Genomic DNA, 4,405 nt, shown 5'->3' with positions numbered 1-4,405 from the left:
TGGCTGGATGCCACCTTCTTACAAACATGTTTGTGATGTTTTGGTTTTTTGGCCTAGAACTTGTATTATAACTTTATTTTCGTTGTTGTTTTCAGTTTTTTTTTTTTAATTTGTTTTGTGTTGGAGTAGATTTACAATGTTGTGCTAGTTTCAGGTTTACACCAAAGTGAATCATTTATACATACAGACATATATATATATACATACATACATTCTTTTTCAAATTATTTTCCCATATAGGTTGTTACAGAATATTGAGTAGGAGTTCTTGTCGTGGCTCAGCATTAACAAACCCTACTAGTATCCATGAGGACTTGGGTTCAATCCCTGGCCTCACTCAGTGGGTTAAGGACCTGGTGTTGCCATGAGCTGTGCTGTAGGTCGCAGATGAGGCTCAGATCTGGCGTTGCTGTGGCTGTGGTGCAGGCTGGCAGCTACAGCTCCAAATTGATCCCTAGCTGGGGAACCCTCCCATGCCGCAGATATGGCCCTAAGAAGAAAAGAAAAAAAAATTGAGTAGAGTTCCCTGTGCTATGCCATAGGTACCTATGTGTTTTTAAATTTTGAAACAGTTTCATTTTTAAAGGGAAGGTGCAGGTAGAGTACAAGATTTTTTTTTTTTTTTGTATTTTTAGGGCCACGCCTGCAGCATATGGAGGTTTCCAGGCTAGGGGTCGAATCAGAGCTGCAGCTGCCAGCCTACACCACAGCCGCAGATCCGAGCCTCATCTGCAACCTATCACAGCTCACGGCAGCAAGAGATCCTTAACCCACTGAGCAAGGCCAGGGATGGAACCTGAATCCTCATAGATAATAGTCAGGTTCGTTACCGCTGAGCCACAGCAGGAACTCTAAGACTTTTTTTTTTAACCTTAATTATCTGGGAGCATTCTGACAACCCCAAGCACTTTTCTGTGTGTTTCCTGCAAACCAGGACTTTAAAGTCTCTTTAAAATCAGGAAATAAGAGGTTCCTGCTGTGGCACAGTGGCTTAATCCTGTCTTGCCATGAGCTGTGGTATATGTTGCAACTGTGGCTGGCATATGAACCTTGACCTAGGAACTTCCATATACCTCAGGTGGCAAAAATAAATAAATAAATAAGAAATTGAAATTTTAGGTGAGCCACCATTTAAACTTTCATCTGGAGATTTCATGTAAAATTCTGGGTTTTCCGTCCAGGTCTCCGTTTTCACCCCAGGCTGTCCTGGCTCTATGCAGAAAAGTTGTGGACCCTCCAGGGGGCTGGCAGTCAGGGTGACAGACCTGGAGAGATCCCTCAGAAGGAGGTCGGGGGACTCACACCACACCTGTGAGGGCACAGACCCCAAGGGAGGTCAGCCCTGGAGGCCCAGGTGCTGGCTGACCTCCCCCTGACACGGCCTTGTGGGTGGACGCTCACATCCCTGTGTATGTGGGTGTCCAGTTCACAAAACACATCCAGGCAGGTGACCTCTGAGCCCAAGCATCTCCACTCTAGCTCCCATTCTGCAGGTGGGGAAACTGAGGCACAGTTCTTAGCTCTGGCTGCCACAACGAAAGCGCAGTATGGGCTCACACAGAGGGTCTGTATGTCTCACACCCTGGAAGCACAAGTCCAAGCTCAAGGCGATGCCGGATTCAGTTCCTGATGAGACCTGGCTTCCTGGCCTGCAGACGGCCGCCTTCTAGCTGTGTATTCACCCAGCAGAGAATGAGTCCTGGCCTCTTCTTCTTCTAAGGACACTAATCTCAGAATGAGGGCCCCAGTGCTGCTCATGAACTTTTCAACTTGTCACCTCCTGGAGGTCCCGATTCCAAGCACCGTCACGTGGGGGTTACAGCACCTGGGGAGACACATTCCCTCCATAACACTGTGAGGAGAGGGGGCCACGGCACCAAGGCCAGACCCAGATTCCAGCCACCCCTCCCCCCACTCCTGCCACCTTTCCTACGAGTGAATTTTGGAGGGCCAGAGGACTCTGGGTGAGTCACCCCTGATCCTGATAATATGGTGATTGATACTGTCCTGCACTTTCCAAACACAAGCTCATCTGAATCCTCCCTCCCAAGAATCCTCACTTCTATTTTCCAGATGAGGAAACTGCTCAGGCACTTAGTGGGCAGCGGAGCTGGGTGTGAACTCCATTCTGGGGCCCCACTCTCCAGCCTGTGGGCTCTCCCTGTGTAGAGAGGGGGCCGTGATTGGGTGATGGGAGGGAGGGTGCTCCACGCTGGAATCAAGGACAGTGTGCAGGTATTTCTCCAGGCTGCGGGCTCCAGCCAGGGCCGGCCTGGCATCCCCCCAGCTCCCAGGCCTCCGTGCGGCTGCATGCACATGGGCCTCCCACCCCAGCTGGTCCCTGGGCCCCTGCTGCCTCAGTGGTCCCTGCCATCTCCCAGTCAGTCATCAAAGGGTGACAGGACCCTGGTGAGTGCAGAGAAATGAGAGGAAACCAAAGCAGACAGATGCCAGCCCAATGGCCTTTCCCTTGCCTCCCAGGGTGGCCCAAAGCTTGAGGACACAGTGACCACTCCCATCTGCTCTCTCCTGCTTCTCAGCTCTCACCTGATGCCCTCCTGGACTTGCAGCCTGGTGGGGGCCAGGGACCCATCCTCCTCACCCATTTGGCAGCGATGCTGGCTGTCACCAGAGCCCCTCGTGGCCTGGGCTTCCTCACCCAGCGATCAGCCCCACCACCCTGCCCTCCATCTCCCCTCCCCCCCCTCATCTCCCCTCCCTTCCCCCACTCTCCTCCCCTGCCCCTGACTCCAGCCACACTGACCCAGCCCCTCCCCAGACCAGAGCTCCTGCCTGAGAACCTTTGCACACGCAAGTCCCCAGGTCTGTCTCCAATGTCACCTTTGCAGCAATGCCTCCCCAACCACCTGCCTGAAATTGCAAAGGGCCCTTCCTCCCACAACACACCCAAACCCCTTCCCTCCTTCATTGTTCTTCATGGCATTTAAACCATCTGACTTACTACACAATTGATTTACACATTCAACGCTTATTTTGTTGGCTGACTTTCCTCTCCACTAGCATATAAACTTTTGGCCTATTTTGGAGTTTCCGCTGTGATGCAATGGGTTTAGTGGTGTCTCTGGAACACTGAGATCCACATTCAATCCCTGGCCTGGCACAGCGTGTTAAGGATCTGGCGGTGCCACAGTTGTGGTGTATGTCACAACTGCAGCTCAGATCTGATCCTTGGCCTGGGAACTCCATATGCCATGCGGCAGCCAAAAAAGTAAGGAAAAAAAAATTTGGGACTGGGTCACCTTTCTGTACAGTAGAAAATTGACAGACACTGTAAACCAGCTATGATGGAAAAAATAAAAATCATTTCCTTTTTTTTTTTTGTCTTTTTGCCTTTTCTGGGCCTCTCCCTCGGCACATGGATGTTCCCAGGCTAGGGGTCTGATCGGAGCTGTAGCCAGCGGCCTACACCAGAGCCACAGCAACATGGGATCCGAGCCACATCTGCGATCTACACCACAGCTCATGGCAATGTTGGATCCTTAAACCCACTGAGCAAGGCCAGGGATTGAACCTGCAACCTCATGGTTCCTAGTCAGATTCGTTAACCACTGCACCACGACGGGAACTCCAATACAAATCATTTAAAAAAAAAAGATTTAAAAAAAAATTTGACCTATTTTGTTCAACGTTGTGGTCTTAGCTTACTCAATGTTTGTTGAGTGGATAAACAAATGACAAATGCCACAGGTGGAATCAGGGCCCATGCTGGCATCTGATCCAGGCCTGCTTTGCCCTGAGCGATCTCAGGAGTCCTCTCCACCTCCTGGCCCAGAAACAGCCTTTGGGAGGGCGGTCATTCAGTTTGGATGAAGACCAGAACTGCTCTGGACGGACCTAGACAACCGGCCCCTAGGCCTAGGCCAGATCAGGGAGCAGCACTTCCTGGGACTCAAACAAGTACTGTGCCCGGGTCCTCCCTCAGGCTGTGACTCCATCCTGGCGTCCATGGTGTCTGACTCTCTCTCCATCCCCATGTTGGTTTCAAAGGGGAGACATAAACACCTTGAAGTCAACTCTTGGGAGATGTGAGGATGTTGCAGCAGAGGCCACCAGGCTGACATGCGGACGGCCACCCAGGGACCCTCAGAGCAGCAGCAGGTGCAAGAAGTAGAGTGAAACAGGGCCAGCCCAGTAAATAGGGGCCACCCAGCGGCCTCAATTCTCCTGGCCATTTATTTCACGATAACACAGGCGACACAAAAAAAAAAAAAAAATGACCTAAGCAATATGGCTGCTTTCTGCTGAGCAGAAACCCAGCGGCACAACATGGAAAGTATTGACTGTGCCCACAGAGGATATTGGCAGCCCCCAGAGACGGATGACACTGTGACCTTTACTCTCACACCCGTTTCACAATCGAGCACAGGAACCAGCAGGTAAATAA

Source organism: Phacochoerus africanus, chromosome 15, assembly GCF_016906955.1.
Source record: "Phacochoerus africanus isolate WHEZ1 chromosome 15, ROS_Pafr_v1, whole genome shotgun sequence".
NCBI lineage: Eukaryota > Metazoa > Chordata > Mammalia > Artiodactyla > Suidae > Phacochoerus > Phacochoerus africanus.
The sequence above is the reverse complement of the archived record's forward strand: the minus strand, read 5'-3'. Positions refer to the sequence as shown.